Source organism: Canis lupus, chromosome X (genome assembly GCF_048164855.1).
Source record: "Canis lupus baileyi chromosome X, mCanLup2.hap1, whole genome shotgun sequence".
In the NCBI taxonomy this organism is placed as follows: Eukaryota; Metazoa; Chordata; class Mammalia; order Carnivora; family Canidae; genus Canis; species Canis lupus.
In genome coordinates this window covers 109,893,993-109,912,472 of record NC_132876.1, presented here as the reverse complement: position 1 = coordinate 109,912,472, position 18,480 = coordinate 109,893,993, and the positions used below count along the sequence as shown (strand labels likewise).

The 18,480-nt window shown below is 42.1% G+C and overlaps 1 long non-coding RNA gene across 4 annotated transcripts in view; it reads left to right on the top strand.

The window, feature by feature from the left end:
- Positions 1 to 374: 374 nt before the first annotated feature.
- LOC140627621 (uncharacterized) overlaps positions 375 to 18,480 on the top strand; it is a 35,138-nt gene continuing 17,032 nt past the window's right edge. For 2 of the 4 annotated variants that reach the window (XR_012026274.1, XR_012026276.1), the window contains exons 1-4: positions 10,087 to 10,162; positions 12,209 to 12,403; positions 15,311 to 15,473; positions 16,566 to 16,779. This is a non-coding gene — a long non-coding RNA (uncharacterized lncRNA). Of the gene's footprint in view, positions 478 to 4,622; positions 4,723 to 10,086; positions 10,163 to 12,208; positions 12,404 to 15,310; positions 15,474 to 16,565; positions 16,780 to 18,480 lie in introns of those variants that run through there. The other 2 variants (XR_012026277.1, XR_012026275.1) reach the window with 2 other exon arrangements.

Here is an 18,480-nt window from a genome sequence, read left to right as displayed (position 1 = left end):
TCCTTAAATTTTCCTCCTGTCAAGAGTGCCTCACTTGCCTCATCCTGGCCTAGGCCCCAGGCACAGTGGAATAAATGGTTAAGTTCACATGCCAGTATCTACCTTTTGCAGGTGAAAAAATATATAGAGTTGCTACTCAACGAATAATGGAAAAGACAAATATAAAAACAAACATCAAATCAACAAAGCTTAAAGTTGTTAAAGACATTGTTTCTAGGAAATTCTTTGTGTTTGCCTGAATCATCTGAGGTTAGCTATCTCAGTTATTTCAAGCAGGTTGTTAATGAGGTCACAGCCATTGACCAATCCTCTTAAAAAGCCCTTTGAAGAGCATGTCCTGCTAACAATGACTCATTCATTAAACAAACATTCACTGAGTACCTACCGTGTACCAGGTTGTATGTCAGATGCTGAGGATACAGAGATGCAGTCAGGACCTGCTTTTTCAAGTAGAGTGGAGGTGAAGAAAGTCAATAGGTAAGAGTTCATAGGTCTACCTGTAGGATTCATGAAAGGCTTCTCAGATGGGGCCAAGAGAGTGTCAGTTTGGAGTTGGAGTGTTTGAAAGGGCCCAATAGAGAACTCTCCCCAGCTTGAGATCTGAATTACTTATAAAATAAGACAAAGAAGTTGGCAGTTAGAGACCAAAATATTAACTTTATCCCTGGTACAATGGATATTGGAGAATGTGGCTTACACCTGCCAACAAGTGGGCTTCCCAATGCTGAATCCCAGAATTAGACTGACCCACCCACCCAGCACCCCTGGACCAAGGCAGACCCTGCCCGCTGCAGGGACAGAGCTTGCCTCTGGAGTTTTAGAAGAGAATGGGGGCTTCCTAGGGGCAACTTGTACCCAAAAAGTAGTGATTGGATGAAGCATGCCTACTGTTGTCTATATGGTATAAACAGTGAGATGCAGAAATGAACTGTAATCCCTCAAGGTGGTTGGTTAGCATTTGAAACACCTAATCAGGAATGCACATTCCAGAGAGCACTAAAAAAATATTGTTGTCTAAATCTATACTGAGATGATTTGTTAATAAATATATTAGAAATAATTTTTCATTGGTGAAATAACTGGTATTTGATATATATATATAGAAAGATTATATATTATAGAAAGATTATACTGGCCCAACTGCTTTTTACACAAATGAAGTATAAGAATCTGGTAAGCTGGGCAGCCTGGGTGGCTCAGCGGTTTAGCGCCACCTTCAGCCCAGGGCATGGTCCTGGAGACCCGGGATCGAGTCCCACATCGGGTTCCCTGCATGGAGCCTACTTCTCCCTCCATCTGTGTCTCTGCCTCTCTCTGTGTGTGTGTCTCTCATGAATAAATAAATAAAATTTTTAAAAAATCTGGTAAGCTGAGCAGTCTAATATTGCTAAAGCAGTGCCCTGGGTCTAAATCTCCCTTGGTTCTATGCTCACCTTTTCATGGAGAACTTAGTTGGAGATTAACTCTAGGATTGGCTAGTCCCATCACCAGAATTTTGCTATATCCATCTTAAGAGTGGGTCTTTCCTCGTGGAAATAAGGTATTATGCTAAGTGAAATAAGTCAATTAGAGAAAAACAATTATCATATGATCTCATCCATATGTGGAATTTAAGAAACAAAATGGAGGAACATAGGGGAAGAGAGTTAAAAATAAAACAAGATGAAATCAGAGAGGGAGACAGACCATATGAGACTCTTAATCACAGGAAACAAACGGAGAGTTGCTGGAGGGGAGAAAGGTGGGGGTAGCTGGGTGATGGGCATTAAGGAGGGCACACGAGGTAATGAGCACTGGGTGTTATAGAAGATTGGTGAATAACTGACCCCTACTGAAACCAATAATACATTATGCTAATTAATTTAATTTAAATTAAAACAGTCAACCAACCAACTAACCACCCAACAAACAAAAAGAGTAAGTCTTTCCTGTAAGGTGGTTGTTGGAATGTGGAAGGACCAAAGGTGGACCTTCCACAAACTTACAAGAACATGTGGCAGGACTGTTTTTGTGCCTACTTGCTGATAAATATACATTTGGTGCGATTTGGTGTAAGACTAGCTTTCATTATAATAGGCCACGTAGTAGCTAAGTTTTGAAGATGGTAATGTATATTTCACCTTCCTACTTTCTTTGCTAGAGCCAAAAGAGCCTGACCACTAAAGAACGGCCAAATTGGCTTAGGTCAGTTCAATACATCCTTCCCAAACTCACTAATCAGGTAAATCACTCCTCCCCAACCTCTGGGGTGGAGAGGGCAGGAGTGTTACCCTAATAGACATCCCTTCACATGGAGGGGCACCTGGGTGGCTCTATTAAGCATCTGACTTCCACTCAAGTCATGATCTCAGGGCCCTAGGATCAAACCCCCGCATTGGGCTCCCTGCTCAGCAGGGAGCCTGCTTCTTCCTCTCCCTCTTTCCCTGCCCCAACTTGTGCTATCTCTCTCTCTCTCTCTCTCTCTCTCTCTCTCAAATAAATAAATAAAATCTTTTATAAAAAAGTCACTTCACATGGAAAGGAAACTCAGTAGTAGGGAATGAGAGTCCTCCACTAACAGTGGACAAACTAGTGTTCTAGGCAATGGAAATAGCATAAATTAAAACAAAAACACAGAGGCTTGATAAACACATTCAGGAAATTATAAATCATTCAGTATTCCTGAGTATAAAGGGCAACAGGAGGAATGGTGGGGGATAGAAGCAGATATCAGGGATCTGTCACAAATCCATACAAAAATTTAAAAACTATCTAGTGGTTCTAAGTAGGGTGAAAACAGGATAGGATCTGAATATTAGAAAAACCGCCTTTGTTGGCAATGTGGTGCATAGAACATGAGGGGAAGGCAGCAAGACTGGAGGCAGGGATACCAAGACAGTAAGGAACTGCTGTTGATGAAATGGTCTGATTTAAAACAGTGGAAGCTGGACATCTGGGTGGCTCAGCAGCTGAGCGTCTGCCTTCGGCTCAGGTCATGATCCTGGAGTCCTGGGATCGAGTTTCGCATCCAGCTCCCCACAAGGAGCCTGCTTCTCCCTCTTCCCACGTCTCTGCCTCTCTCTGTGTGTCTCTCATGAATAAATAAATAAAATCTTGGGAAAAAACATAAAATAGTGGAAGAGAGATGGCAAAGAAGGAAAGAACATGAATCATGCTCAGGAGAATTTGGAAAGACCTAGTGATTGAGTGGATATGTGAGGGAAGGGAGTATCTTGATCTATCCAGCCTGCTATAACAGAATAACAGAATGGGCGGTTTATAAACAACAGGAATTTATTTCTCGAAGTTCTGGAGGCTGGGAAGTCTGAGATCAAGGTGCCAGCAGATTCGGTGTCTGGTGAGAGCCCACTTCCTGGTACATAGATGGCTGTCTTCTCACTGTGCCCTCATACGGCAGAAGTAAGGGAGCTCTCTGGGGTCTATTTTATAAGGGCGCTAATCCCATTCACGAGGGTTCCCACCCTCATGACCTAATCACCTCCCATGGCCCCACCTCCTAATACCATCACTTTGAGAGTTGGGTTTCACTGTATTAACTGGGGGAGGCGGGCAGAGGTGGGGACACATTCAGTCCATAGCAGAGACAGGGGCTTGTAATGTCATCTCCATTTTCACAGTATACAAGTGGGCACAATTTACAGAGAAGTATTCAATCTACAAATAACCTATTGAGTCACAAATAGATAAATAGCAAATTGATTGTAGTAACTATAGGTGGTAGATTGAATCTCCAGAGGTGACTACCACAAACACACATTTCCAAGGGTAAATCCTTCTCTGTATGTTCTGTATATAGTGCCCAGAAACCAGGAGTGCCTTAATATAGGTTTCTTATGTTTGGTAGATCATTAACTTCTTGGCAGTGCCTGGCATGTGGTAGTCTCTCAATAAATAACCTGCTGAACAATCTAGAAGAAGCATAATACCCCTGTGTGTTAGTTATCCATTGCTGTGCAGCCAGTTACCCTAAAAGTTAGCATCTTAAAACAATGAACATTTATTATCTCACAGTTCCTGTGAGTAAAGAATCAGGAAACAGTTTGGCTGATGGTTCTGGCTCACAATCTCTCACAAGGCTACACTTGAGGTGTCAGCTGGGACAACAGGCATCTGAGACTTGATGAGGCCAGAGGAGCCCCTTCTAAAAATACTCACAAGGCAGTTGACCAGAGACTTTAGTTCATTGTCATGCAGGCCTCACCATAGGGCTGCTTACACCTGGCAGCCCCAGAGCAGATGATGATGATGGTGGTGGCGATGGTGATGGTGATGATGATGGTGAATGAGTGAGGGAGGCCTCACTGCCTTTTATGACCAAGTCTCAAGTTGTCATCGCTTGTGCACTATTCTGTTCATTAGAAGCAAGTCACTGCTAAGTCCAGCCACCACTCCAGGGGAAACGAGTACACAATATCTGGGGATCCCTGGGGACCATCCTGGAGGCAACCTGTCATACCTTGTGAATTGTTTTTTTTTTTTTTTTACTTTTTTTTTTTTTCTTTACCTTGTGAATTGTTAACCGACTGTGCAAATAGCAGCCTCCAAATGCTCCCACAAATGTGTTCTTTGCTGGGAAGGTAGTTATAAATTATTTATCAGCCTTTCCCTCATAGTTTTGCAAACATGGTAACACTATTACCTCTTTGCTCCTCAAATGCAAAGGGCACTCCAGCGGGTAAATGGACAGTAATGACAACTACCTCTGCACCACAAAGATTCCAGGTAGGCGCCAATGAATTGCTTTGAGGCAGTTCTTGTTTGTGTCTTCGAGGTGGTCCCTTGACTAGAATGAAAGTTAGGTTTGTATTTCTCAAGCCTTTCTCTATCAACCTGGGAAAACTAGATACCAATCTCAGCATTAAAAAAAAGTATTGACTTGAGTAGTCCATTTTATTTAAACCTTTGTTCTAGGATGACCTGTGAAGACAGGCAAAGTGTTGCTACAGTCCGGAATTTTTAGGTGAAAGTGGTCAGTGTTTACCAAAGAACAAAATGTAGATTGGCTTCAGGGAAGGAAAATATTTTTTTTTCTTGGTTTCAAAACACACACACTTTCTCTTTCATAAAAGAAAATTACAGCAAAAAAAGTTAAATGTTTTGCTTGCCAGTGAATCTGCTAAATAGAGATTTTGGCTGGTTTTGCCGGAGGCAAAAGTGGTCCCCTGTGAAGATTTTCTAGTTGGCAAGCCTATATGGTCATCTGATGGGTTAGTGAAATGGGCCCTTTGTCTGTTTTTATTTTTATTATTTTTTAAAAGATTTATTTACTTTGAGAGGGAGAGTACCTGCGTGCACACACGCAAGCAAGCAGGGGGAGGGGCAGAGGGTGACTCTCCAGCAGACTCCCCAGTGAGCATGGAGCCTGACGTGGGACACCGGGGGTTTGATCTAATGATCCTGAGATCATGACCCCAGGCAAAATCAAGAGTCCCATGCTCAACGGACTAAGCCACCCAGGTGCCCCTCCTTTGTCTATTTCTAGCCCATTATTTCTGCAGCCTCAGCCAGTGTCTGCTCTGCTTCATTCTGTGGGATGAGTCTCCTCATGCCAATTCCAGATAAAGCCTCGGAATAAACAATCAAATATTCCGGGGGAGCCCACATGGAAAAGTGGGAGAAACAATTGTTCCTTTACAGGACAGTTGAATAAAACTATCCCAATAGAGAAATGAAATTTGTCCACTTGCTATCAAACAAAGACACCCGAAGGGAAATTTTCCCAATGATGCTGTGGGTGTGAAGGCTTTCTTTCACACAGCCTTTCCCCGAAAACGGTTTTGTGCAGTGGCTGCCAAACCTGGTCCAGATGTTTTACATCAGTCTTCCGAGATGGCATCTCTGCCTAGGCTGGCAGAAACTCAAGTTTGCTCTAGCTGAATTTCCCCAAAACTCTGTACGTCCAAGACCAAATGCAATCTTCCTCCTTAGACTTCTGTACCACCTTGGCAAACTCTGCGTGGCCGGTAACCTTAGCCATTAAAAATGCTTTTAAATCATTTCTGTGTAATAATAGATTAAGATTTGTCCTTTGAAGTCTGCGTCTACTTGGCATTTCAGATATCACTTAACAAACTCACACTCGGCTTTTGTGCTCATATGTTGGGCCATGTGTCCACGGGACCTATTGAGTTTTTACTTCAAGGCTGGAATGAGTGGATGCGGAGCCAGTCTATCCACATCAATACTTCCTTGGAGAATGGTGCTTTTATCAGGTAGCATTTTCTCTCTTTCTTAACCAGTTCTCTTCTCTAGCAAATGTTTCAGTAACCGTTTATGTTGGCCTTGACCGGTGCTTCTCAAACCTTACTATGGATATGGATCATAGAAAGTCTTGCTCAAAGTGCAGATTCTGATCCACTTAGGTCTGGGGTGGGGCCCGAGAGTCTACATTTCTAACGCGTGTCCAGGTTATGCCAATGTTGCTGATTCCAGTCCTACTTTGAATCTCGAGGAACTACAACTACATTAATTGGGATTAGAGGCAAAACTGGCTTTGCTCTAGTGGAAGGCCGGTTACTCCTCTTAGGCAAGCAGCTTGGAGGGTTGAGACACAACAGCTTCTTACCTGAAGAATCCTTCTCTCCTGCTGTCTCTCTCTCTTATGAGGCAAACTCTTGAATATCCCTCTGGCTAAATCCGTTTGAATAACGAAAAATACTGTTTGAGCAACGTTAGATCAATAAACACATTCCCTGTTTCTAATGACTGGAATAAGTAATGGAAATTGGATGGACATTTTTAGCAATTGTTTTTTCTCTTTAAAATGTCAGCACATTAGCTGTGGTTTATTTACTTTGTTTGAAGTGACCTCCAGTGCTGCTCAGGAAACACTCTACAAGCTGCTTTAAGAGAATTAATCATATTGAATTAGTGATTGGTTTTTAAAAGCCTTTCTAATGGCAATACATTCCCAAGGACTTTTCAGGGTCACTTCATAGCTTCTCTCTCTATCAATCTCTCTCAATAAACTGGTCCATGTTTTCTACAGACTCTAGAAATCTTCCCAAACTTGTTGATTAATATTTATAATCAGAAGTAGTGAGGTAGCGGAACTTAATTTCTTTTATTTATTTATCTTTAAGATTTTATATACTTGAGAGGGAAAGAGCACGCATGCGCATGAGCAGGAGGGGAGGGGCAGAGGCAAAAGGGGAAGCAGCCTCCCTCCTGAGCAGAGAGCCTGATGTGGGGCTCAATCCCAGGTCCCTGGGATCATGACCTGAGCCAAAGGCAGACACTTAACCGACTGAGCCACCCAGGTGCCGCAGAAACCCCATTTCTTTAAGGATGCTCCATCCAGTTCCAAGCACACTGGCTAAGAGAGACGGGGTAGGGCATCAGCGGGTGGAGGACTGGCAGGCTAGAGGAGAATCCCCTCTGCTACTCACTGGAGAGCTTCAGGCAATTCCAAAGGACTGGCCTCAGTTTGACACCCACTCTTTAGTTTCCTATACTATGCTCCCTTTTAGGTCTTTCTCGTCACCTGAGGAATGTGGGGTCTACAGAGAGGGGAAAAAATGATTTCCACTGGATCTTTCCTTGGATTATATTTATTTCTCAGGATCTTGTAGACCCAAGACAGAAATAATACAATTTCACAATTTTTATCTAAGTTACTCCAATGTCTTGGCAGGTAGGTTGTGAACATTTTGTTTTTTTAACACTCTAATAAGGGAGATCTGTAGGTGACTTTCTTTGTTTTGTTTAAGTAGGCTCCACTCAGCATGGAGCTCAATGTGGGGCTAGAACTCACAACCTTGAGATCAACCTGGCCTGAAGAATCAGATGCTTAACGGACTGAGCCATCCAGGCACCCCTGACTTTCTTTGAATTGTAATTTCACAGTTCATCATTTCCCTTACTTTTATTAAAAAGAAAAAAAGTAGTAGCTCCCTTTCTGCTACTTTACCTTAGAGAAACTTTAGATACTACATCACCTGGCTCCAGAGCCTAGCATTGCTTCATCCCTAACTATCTGACCTTGACTTAAGATCACTAAAGTCACTTAGCCTCAGTTTCCTCACCTGAAAAATGGGCATAATAATATACCTCCTTTATAGGGAGTCTAAAGAAATATTACCTGGCACAATAAAAGGTACTCAGTAAAAGTTACCTATTGTTTTAGTACCGTTCAGCTCAATGAACTGCAAAATGTCCAACATGGATCGTTAAACATAACCTACTACTAGGTTCTTTCCATGTGATTCTAAAACCAACTGACCATTATCTGCATGAAGTCAGTCCTGTGGTTTGGTGGTGTGACAGGATAGTCATGTAGGCCTACAACATCAGAAGATAACAGATGTGTTGTTTTTACCCACCCTCTAGTCCATGAGGGCTTGAGTGAGAACAGAAGTGATGAAAATACTTTGCAAAGCTGAATGTCCCACACTGAAAACACACACAATGATAATTGCCATAAACTACACTAATACACTACAACCCTGGATTTTATTTTTAGTTTCTGGTTTTCTAAACCCTATTTGCTACAGGTCAACCAATGTTCAAGTGTACATAATGCCACTGCCCTGAATTTGGTGCTGTGAAAATTTAAAAGATGATGTAAGACAAGGCTTCTGCCCTCAACGATTTGACTATCTACACCAGAGATCAAGCATCTGTGGCTCACTATAAGGACAATAGAGGAGAGGTACTCCAGTAGATTCAGAGAACCACAGGGGTTTTCGAAATGCTGTCATAATAATTAAATATCACCTGAGGCATCCCTATGTAGAATTTGGCTTTACATCTTAAAGAATTCTGGCTCATTCTCACAATGACCAAAAAAAGTTTGTGTCTGTGTTATATATCTGTGTGTGTGTGTGTGCGTGTGCACGCACCTGTGCGCATGCACGAGCAAACTGCTGTCCTAGTCCGGGTCTAAAACCACTATTTTTCTTTCTTTTCCCATTTATTCAACGAACAATGATCAAGAGCATGTTACGTGTGTTAGGAGTTGTACCCTATTTATTCCAGTCACAATTGTACACACGAGTCCTGAGTCCTTCAGACAGTAGCTTTACCTAAATGAATAAATTAGGGTAAAAATCCTTCATTCTTTTGATTCAGTGAAGTATCTGTGTAGACCAATTTCATGGTGCAGAATTTGTTTTAGAAACAGGCACTGGGGTGCCTGGGTGGCTCAGTCAGTTAAGTGTCTGGCTCTTGATTTTGGTCGAGGTCATTTTCTCAGGGTCCTGAGATTGAGCCACACTTTGGGCTCTGCGCTCAGCAGGGAGTCTGCTTGAGATTCTCTCTCCCATGCACTCTCTCTCTCTCTCTCTCTTTCTCTCTCAAATAAATAAATCAAAGAGAAAGAAGAAGAAGAAAGAAGAAGAAGAAGAAGAAGAAGAAGAAGAAGAAGAAGAAGAAGAAGAAGCGGAGGAGGAGGAGGAAGAAGGGCATCAAGATGCTGGAGAAGAAATCTGAGATTGTTATGCAGAGATGTGTACCAAAACCAGAAATGATTATCAACCCCTTTTACCATAAAAGCAGTATGTGCTGCCTGTCTGAATGTTCCAGTATCATTTTATTGGTACTCACTGTATTCTCAGAGTATTAATTGCTACCCAAAGAAAGCAGAATCAGGTTACAATCAGATCCTAACTTCAGGAGCACTGTAATAATATCCCAATTTGCTGGATGCTGCAGGTAAAATCAGCAGTAGCCGAATAGATGGGGCTGTTTTATGTTCAGCTAGAGCACACTCAACCTTTGACAGGAGATCTGTTTGGTTAAACCCTTGACCTCTCTGAAAACTGCTAGAGGATACATTGAGGCAAATAGTTTAGGAAAGTTCAGAAGAGCAGTAAGTGCTTAACGAACATATTTGATCCCTTGACATTTTAGCCCCCATTGGTCAGGGATGATCTTTTTGCCCTTGAAATCACCTTGGAGATAACATGATTTTTCCCTTGCTACTCAAAAAATAGCTTTACTTGTCATAAAATGAAGTGAAAAACCTCCCAGCCCAAGCGCATAAAAGGCTTACATGCATGAGCCTTATCATGATCTTTCCTACTGTAGTTCTGAAATTAGTCCCGAAATTTCACTAAAGATGCTGAAAATGTCCCTTTTGCATTTCCTTTCTAGATTGTTCCCTCTTTGAGCAATGGTTACCAGAGTCTTTGAGAATGACTTATGTGTGCTAATTGGATTAAAGGTGAGATAATGGAAGAGATATTTTTTCAATATCCCAGTAACATTCTTAATCTAAGAAACAGATGTTCCCACACCTTTTTGCATCTTTGTGTTCAGTGATTACAATAAGAAGCTTTCAGAATCTTCCAAATGGTTCAGATTCATTTTCCACATAGTTGGAAGTGGGAAGCCACCAATATGAGGACCTTGAAACTTAAATGTAATAACTAGGAGGTAGAAGAAGGTAGAGAGGGAATAAAGGACTCCATCGAGTTGTTCCTAGTTGTAGTTTCTATATTTCTTTTGGTGCTCAAAGTCATCCTTCTGTTTCATTCATTTATTAAAGCAGCTAATGCTTTTTATGATCTCATGCACACAGAGAAAAATATTAAAATGCATTTACCAAGTGGAAAATGAAAGAATTCTGGCTTAAGTGGTCATACTACCTTCATTATAGATAATTCTTGCACTCAAAACAATATAAAAAGGCAGTTTATCATCTATCCATTAGAAAAAAAAAGTGCTAAATTTAACACACAGATAAAACCTTCTCCTTTCACGATAATTTTGTCTTAACTTGCTTTTCTTTCACCCAACAATGTTTCTACACGTCTTGTAGGTCATTGGTATTTGAGAAAATGGCACGGCGGTGGGGGTATGATTCTTTTATCATCAAAATACAGGTCATAATGAAAAAATATAATTTCTCATGATCAGGTTGTATTTCTCTAATTTTTATTTATTTTTTATTTTGAAATATTTTTTATTTGTTCATTGATGAGAGACGCAGAGAGAGAGGCAGAGACATAGGCAGAGGGAGAAGCAAGCTCCCTATGGGGAGCCCAGTGCAAGATTCGATCCCAGGACCCCTTGATCATGCCCTGAGCTGAAAGCAGACACTCAACCACTGAGCCACCCAGGCACCCCTGTATTTTTTTTAAAGCCACAAAAATCTTATTACAGTAGCACCCTGGCTGAAAGTGTTAACAAACTTAGTTTTCTTTTTTTTTTTAAGAGTTTATTTACGAGAGACACAGAGAGGCAGAGACACAGGCAGAGGGAGAAGCAGGCTCCCTGCGAGGAGCCTGATGTGGGACTCGATCCCAGGACCCCGGGATCATAACCTGAGCCAAAGGCAGACGCTCAACCACTGAGCCACCCAGGGGCCCACAAACTTAGTTTTCAAAAAGTTTAGTAATAATAATAATAATGGGAAAAATCCTTTGGCTGCATTTATCTGTAAGAGTGACTAATCTGGCATTAGAAAAGGTCACATTTTCCATAACTGATCAAAGAATGTGCAGGACATCTGTCTACATTTGATGTTATACAAAAGCCTTGGCATGCATAGAGATGGAGGTTCTTGGGTCCTGCACCCAGAGATTCTGATTCATCAAGTCTGGGGGTTTACCTGGGAATCTGCTCTTTTAACAAACTGCCCTGGGTGATTCTGAGGTTGGTGGTCCAGGGATCACTCCTGGAGAATGGCAGTCTTGTAGCTTGTCTGAGATTACAATGGTCCAACTCTGCCCTGCCCCGCACCCTCTGCTAACACAGCTCTTACTAAATATCCTCTAACAAAGATCTTCGGGAGGATGACTTTCCTACAGCTTCAGTATCTCAAAACATATTCTGAATTATCCTCAATTATGACAATTATGTTTGGTTAAACACCTTTGAGTTATTCTCTAAAATCCTCCTGCAATTAGTGAATACACAGGGGCATATCTGGTAACTGTTTATTAACCACATTATATATTTGGCCAGAACGTCTAGCTAGATAAGACCAGTGGCGCTGCCTATTCACCCAGTTTTGAAAACCAAATGAAATGTTAGAATTCAAACAAAGGGCTCATAGCCTATCACCATTATATATCAGAAAAGTGATTGTATCACTTAGAGAAAATACTCAGAGATGGTGCCTGTATATTACAGAGATGTTAAAAGGGTAGAAAGGGTTGAGTTGAGACAAAGACCTGGCTATTTTGACAACTGATACTGATAGTATAGTCTGTTTTGCTGAATTTCATCGTTTATTCCTTCTATTTATCTTCCTAAATCAATTTAGATGTGTTGACTCAAGCGATGTTTGAAAAGGCTTCTGGTGAATTCTGGACTGCCTTTGAATAGTTCATCCCTCATCACAAACACCTGGAGGCAGGAAGGCATCAGGAATTGGCTGCACCAGAGAATGGCTTTTCTTCCCCAGGGTGAATGCTGGACCCACTCTGCAAAGGAGGCCAGACAAGCTCTCACAAATAAGGTACAAGACAGAGTTCCTATGGGAACCAACCATTTACTTCCTTTCCCCTCTTCCTTTCCTCTGTTGGCACCCTGCAGAAAAGAAAGGAAGTGTAGTAGAATGTATTACTGGTTCCACAATTCTTCCTTTTATTCCCTTCACTGTGCTATACTTCACTAGGTAGATTATGCTTCTCTGTCCCATGGATTTTGAGTTGGCCGTATGACTTACTCTGGCTAAGGGCAAGTGGTCAGAGGTGATGATGAATGAGTTCTGATCCAAGATGCTAAAAGGCACTGCAACTTTCTGCCAGACTTTTCTTGTACTTCTGTCATCTACCCTGAGAAGAGCGTGCCCCAGGAAGCTGCTGATTTCAGAATGAGACACACGTGGAGCAGGCCTATATCTGATTCATAGCCTTAAACAGAGCTGCCATAACTGACCCATAGACACATGACTGGGAACAGTAAGTGTTGCTTTAGTAAGCCACTAAGATTGGGGTGGGAAGTTGTCTGTTATGCAGCAGCATCATAGCATTAGCTGACTAATACAGGTGGGTAACTGCCAGTTACTCAGGACTCACTCCTTATCAAGCATAATTTACACTAACTCCTTTAATCTACAAAATTTCTGGGGCACCTGGGTGGCTCAGTGGTTGAGCATCTGCCTTTGGCTTGGGTAATGATCCTGGGGTCCTGGGATTGAGTCCCGCACCAGGCTCCCCATAGGGAGCCTGCTTCTCCCTCTGCCTGTGTCTCTGACTCTCTCTGTATCTCTCATAAATAAATAAATAAAATCTTTTTAAAAATCTACAAAATTTTGAGGTCTATTGATGTTTCCATCTTTCATGAAACATCTGCCTAGGGACACCCGGGTGGCTCAGGGTGTGATCCTGGAGTTCCTGGATCGAGTCCCACATCGGGTTCCCTGCATGGAGTCTGCTTCTTCCTTTGCCTATGTCTCTGCCTCCCTCTCTGTGTGTCTCTCATGAATAAATAAATAAAATATTAAAAAAAAGAAAGAAAGAAACATCTGCCCAGAGAGGGCAAGGACCCACAGCTAAGAAGTGACTGGGCCAGAAATTCAAATTCACATATTCCCCTGTCCAAATCAGTGATTATTCCATGGCTGTTTCCTACCTCCCAGCAGTTTACACCACAGGTGGTAGCAATACCAGCAATATAAGTAACAATTTTGCTCTTTTATGAAGGGCTTTACAGTTTGATGCATTTTCATGTACTTTTCTTCATTAATAAAAAAATGTCCAGTTACAAATTGAGGTAGTTCTGATTAGCTCTTCTCAAGATTGAATCATAGCCCATGAGATTCAAATGGAAAGTATTGTGCTTTAGAAACCACAGGAAGGCTTAAAATAGACTGGAATATTCTGAGGTTATAGGTATGAGAGAAAATGTACCAGATAAAAACCAGTTGAGCCAGTGTTTGGAGCCTTTCTTGACCAAAGCAGACAGACTCCATAGAAACTACTCAGGACCTCTCCTCTGACCACATTCAGAAGGCATCACCAGTATTGTCACCATTGATGCTTAGAAGGGGCAATATTTTCCAACTCTGGCTGCACATTACAATCACTTGGGGGCTTAAGGAAAACAAACATCTGGGCACTGCTGCCAAACAAACTCCATCAGAATTTCTGTATTATGTACATCTGTATGTTTTTAAAGTTCTCCAGGTGATTCTAATATACAGCCAGAGTCATATCCCACTATACTAGAAGATGGGACACAGAAAGTGTATTTGCTGACATTTAACATTAAAAACCAATTCCAGGGGCACCTGGGTGGCACAGTCGATTAAGCACCCTACTCTTGGTTTCAGATCAAGTTTTCATCTCAGGGTCATGGGATCGAGCCCCACATCCAGCTCCTCACTCAGCATGGAGTCTGCTTGTCCCTCTCTCTGCCCCTCCCACTCTCTCTCTCTCTCTCTCTCAAATAAATAAATAAATAAATAAATAAATAAATAAATAAATCTTTAAGAAAAAAACTCCAGTCAGTGGCCCGCACCTGGAGATTGGAGTGAGGTTCAGCTTTGTGTGTCTTTGAACTTCCCACACAGTGGCTCCCCTACTATTGTTCTTTATCGTCTCTTCTTCCTTTACTGAATCCAGACTTAGTTGCCGACATCCATATCTTTTTTTTAAAAGATTATTTATTTATTTATTCATGATAGACATAGGGGGAGAGAGAGAGAGAGAGGCAGAGACACAGGCAGAGGGAGAAGCAGGCCCCATGCTGGGAGCCCGACGCAGGACGCGATCCTGGGGCTCCAGGATCACTCCCTGGGCTGAAGGCAGCACTAAACCGCTGAGCCACCCAGGGATCCCCCCGACATCCATATCTATGTCAGTTTCTACAACAGTGTTTGCCAAGGGCTAGACTCTAAAAATCTGTAAGAGTTGGTAAGAAATTCGCTACAACTGAGATCAGCTAACTTAATGGGAGAGGTGTCACGAGCTTCACTAGCCATCCAGGTGTCCCCATTTATCCCCAAATCATGGACTCCTGTACATCACTAACCATCCCCCCAACCAATCCCTGGAACTTCATAGGACCAGTGTCTCTTCAAGAAAGTATTTGCCCACATTCTCGTGAGCCATCTTTGTTGCCAAGTACCTAGTTCCTGACAGTTGCCACGTAGACACCTGTTTCTCTTCCGTGAACTGTCATTCTGCATTAGTAGCCACTCCAGCCCCTGCAAGGCCATTGCCATATGGCAGAGTAGGGGAGGAGGAGCATGACCTCTTCTTGGGCTCAGCATGTCAGAAGGTCCCTGATGAATGGAGTCCCTTCAGCTTTAGGCCCTGACCCCTTTATTTCTAAGGTCTCAGAACTTTCATCAGATCAGGCACAAGGCAGATACCAGGCCAAGGATCTGTGCCCTTACCCTTCCTCTTTTTGTCCCCAGGTGAAAGGCACCTCAAATCAGCTCAAGTAAGACTAGGATGACAGGTTCCTCAGCCTGGTGGATCTGCTGACACAGACTACTGATTTGGGACTCAGCAGGGACACCTTGTTTCACAAGGACCCTTCATGCCCTCTCTGTAGCTCCTCAGTAAATCCAGTCCAAGGTAATGATGGGTGTTGGAAGCCACAACTCTATTGTCCTAAGGTCATTGAAAGTTGGTGATCGGTCTCATATCCAACTTGAGAGCACCAAACCACTAGGCTGAGGTGGCAAGCAATGTTCCCAGGCAATAGCTCAGAAGGGAGTAGAGGACTTTTCATAATACTTGAGTATCCAGACTCATCTACAGGGAGATCTTTGAACTTCTTCCTACCATAGAAGCTATGTTGGAACCCAGCCTCGGTCCCACTAAGTCCTTGTGGGAAAGAAACACTTCAGGTGGGTAATGGTGAGTCTATGATGGAGAGAAAGGGACATGAATGGGAGAGGTGATGGGGAGGGTAAAGGGGGAATAAATCTGATTCTGAAAACAGCTTGAGATTTAAAATGCAACTGGAAATCAGACCTGGAGGCAAATTCACTCAATGATTGATGAGTGAATTCAGGAATTAAATAAACCTAGTTCCTTTTAATATGATTTCCCCCAGAGAATAATCAACAAAACTCTAAAAAAGATAGCTCCAAAGCTATCTCATATTTAATTATCCCTAATTCTGTGCCGTACACAGAGGAAGAGAAGGAAAACAGAGGTTTCGACTTCATGGCTTCTATTTATCCAGTGAAGTGGCCAGATTCATGGCCTGGGACAAGGAGGGGAACCATTGTCTTGTCTGATACAGAGATGAATTTTGTGGCTGTTTTGATTATAATTTTTGATCTGGTTTCAAAAGTTCTTCCCTATGGAACTTACTTGAAAGAACTTGGCCCAAGGCATTTGGAGTGATGAAAGTTTTTTATAGGCGTGCTTCTTAAGCAAACAAAAGTTAGTGCTTTCCCTGGCAAAGCATTGCCTGTGTGACAGTGGATGAGATCTTTCTCTCTCAAAGGCTGAAGTGGGATAAATGGGGCATTGTGGATTGGGCTATCCCTCTCAGATATATAGGAGTGGCTGGCTGAGTCCGTGGGTGTGCAGGAGTGGTGAGGACTCTTAGAGTAAGTCCTTTTCATCGAACCCTTCCCAGAAGGGATTGCCCTTCAGCAGAATGTCCCATGGAGTGGTTTCTCACCCTAGATTTCAATTTCCTCATTCTTGAAGGTTTCTACAGAGGAAATCCATTTCCTGCTTTCACTTGCTCTCCACACCCCCTTAAATGGGTGATCCAGAAGATGCAGAGGCCAGAGAGCCAAGGACACTTTGTTCTGATGCCTCCTACAAACTGCACCTTCATGTAATACTCATCAGTCACTCTGCCTTTGAACTCCTGTCTGGAGGCAAGCATGAGCTCACTGAACCCATCTCATATGCCTGAGTGAGTTGATCATTTTCTCTTATTGTTATTAACTCATCAGGTTGATGTTTGTGATAAGAACTGGAAAAGGATGGAAGATCCAGAGATATCAGAGAGTTCCTCTTTGATCTCCTGGAATGATGTTTTTTTTAAAATATGCATTGTTTATTTGAAAATATTGATCTCAGTCTCCTAACTCTAGATACTATTTGACCACACATAGTGCCCTTTTGAACTGGTAATTAATATATAGTATCCATAGAGAAAAATTTAAATTCCAGCTTTATTATTTAATAAGTTTGTTACCTTGAGCACCTTACTTAACTTTTATGTGCCATTTGTAAAATGGGGACAAGAAATCGTCTACCTCGGGGGCACCTGGGTGGCTCAGTGATTGAGCATCTGCCTTTGGCTCAGGTCGTGATCCCAGGGTCCTGGAATCCATTCCTGCATCAGGTTGCCTGCAGGGAGCCTGCTTCTCCCTCGGCCTATGTCTCTGCTTCTCTCTGTGTGTCTCTCATGAATAAATAAAATCTTTAAAAAAAATGGAAGGATAAATGTTAACGTGACATCCTTCGTACCCCAAACTGCTAAGAGCTAGGAATATTTTAATTATTCTAGAAAACAGTATGCTTCCCAATCTTCTTGAATAAGATAATGCAAGTTGTGTTTTGTTGGACTACATCCATAATATTAGGGTGTTCTGTGAAAAGAAGATTCAATAGTCAAAATAGTTTGAGAAACCCTGGATTTAATAATGTCAAACCGATTTCTTTACTGGAAAACTTCTCCTGTCCCTGAACGTACTAATGGGGTAGTGAATCCCTGCATTGGTCAAGATGAGCTAGGTTATACTGCAATAAAAACAAACTCCCAAATCTCGGTGGCTTAGGTAACAAAAGTTTATTCCTCGCTACCTCTGCTACACATCATCTTCATTTGGGGACCTAGACTGAAGAAATAGACTCTATTTTTTGTTTTTGTTTGTTTGTGGTAAATACTCCAAGGTTGATACATTTACCTACTTGGTAAGGTCCACGAGAGCAGGGACCTTCAATAAGTATTTGTGGGTCAGTTGGGTGAATGAATGAATGGATGGCTGGATGATGGATGAGTGGATGGACAATGGATAAACAGACGGAGCAGTGGGTGACAAGGGACTTCCCTCTTCATGGCTCAGGATCTCTGTAAATGGAGTGGAAAGAGTGTGGACCAGGAGTCAGGTTCTCCAGACCCGATCTAGTTTGAGGCAACCGCTCCTTGTGACCTTGGGCAAGGAGAATCATTTACATTTGAAGTGGGCTTTAGAGTTTGCAGTGTGCTTTAACTGTATTTTTTCCTTAGATCTTGAAAATAACTGCAGGATGAGTAAGTCTTAGCTTTGTTTTACAGAGAAGGAAACTGAGGTTCAAAAAAATTAGGTGGCTGCACCTGAGTGACACACACAATGACAGAGAAACATCATATGAGGGAATATCTCCCCCAGGCTGTACGACCCTCTTCAGTCCGTTTTTTTTTTAAGAATTAAAAAAAAATTAATTTTTAATTTAATTTTTATTTTATTAATTTTATTAATTTAAATTTTTAATTTATTTTTTAATAATTTTTAAAATTTATTCATGAAAGAGAGAGAGGCAAAGACACAGGCAGAGGGAGAAGCAGGCTCCATGCAGGGAGGCTGATGTGGGACTCGATCCCGGGATTCCCGGATTCTGGGATTCC